Source organism: Theobroma umbraticum, unplaced genomic scaffold (genome assembly GCF_002168275.2).
Source record: "Theobroma umbraticum cultivar Fairchild unplaced genomic scaffold, ASM216827v3 scaffold_20.0, whole genome shotgun sequence".
NCBI lineage: Eukaryota > Viridiplantae > Streptophyta > Magnoliopsida > Malvales > Malvaceae > Theobroma > Theobroma umbraticum.
Genome location: NW_018397266.1, coordinates 446,631 through 447,548, shown reverse-complemented (window position 1 = coordinate 447,548; position 918 = coordinate 446,631). Strand labels below are relative to the sequence as shown.

General features: G+C 40.4%; 1 pseudogene across 1 annotated transcript in view; it reads right to left on the bottom strand.

The window, feature by feature from the left end:
• Position 1: 1 nt before the first annotated feature.
• The window catches only part of LOC110423429 (cytochrome P450 CYP749A22 pseudogene), a 1,265-nt pseudogene continuing 348 nt past the window's right edge, over positions 2-918 (bottom strand). Inside the window, exons 2-3 of the transcript XR_016351706.1 lie at positions 508-891; positions 2-397 (exon numbers count right to left, since the gene is read on the bottom strand). The product of XR_016351706.1 is annotated as a cytochrome P450 CYP749A22 pseudogene (transcript). The remainder of the gene's footprint in view (positions 398-507; positions 892-918) is intronic.

The window sequence follows — 918 nt, the reverse complement described above, 5'->3', positions numbered from 1 at the left end:
GTTGTGGCTGAAGCAAAAGAAGGGTACATGGTGAGTGGCTGTAGGTTGGGGAAAGGGAAATGGTGTATCGCTGTAGAATCATTGAAAGGACAGTCTTTGCTTCTGTCATTGCAAAGCTCATACCGACGCAAGATCGAGGTCCCAATCCAAAGGGAATATATGCAGCTGCATTATGTTTGGTGGCATTTGCGATCCCTTCTGAGAATCTCTCAGGTTTGAAGAGATTGGCATCATCTCCCCATAACTGAGGGTCATGGTGAAGTGCCACGATTGGGACAACCAAATGCAAATCAGCTGGCAGGATGAGCTTTCCCAATTGAACTTCATTTTCAACTTTTCTTACCATGCTATTTATAGGAGGATATAATCTTAAAGTTTCATTAATGATCATAGTCATCTGTATGCAGCAGAAGAGGAATAAACATATCAAATGTATTCTGATTTTCAAAAATTAAATCTACTAAATGTTCAGTGATGTGTCCAACCAAAATGATTAGATTTACTTACAGTCTTTAGTCTGCCAATGCCTTCAGAATGTGGATTTTGGTGACCAAAGACCTCAATCACCTCTCTTCTTGCTTTCTCCTGCCAATCTGGGTTGATTGCTAAAAGCAAGACTGTCCATGCAAGTGCAGAATTAGTTGTTATCTGTTCCAGCACAGTGCTAATGTCTTGATTTCGATCCGAACCAAATCCTCTGCTTACTGTCGCCTGTTCTCTGTCTGCATCTGGTAAGCACTTACAAGTAATCCAAGAAAATCAGTGCCAAAGCTGTTGGCTTCTCCATTCACTACTTGCTCTTCTCGTTTCTTAACTATCTCCATCACAGAATTGTGTATTCCTTTTACAAGTTTGTCGGATTCAATTTCATCAGCAGTTTTACAGAAGTTACTGCAAAAGCAAAACAAATTTCCACCA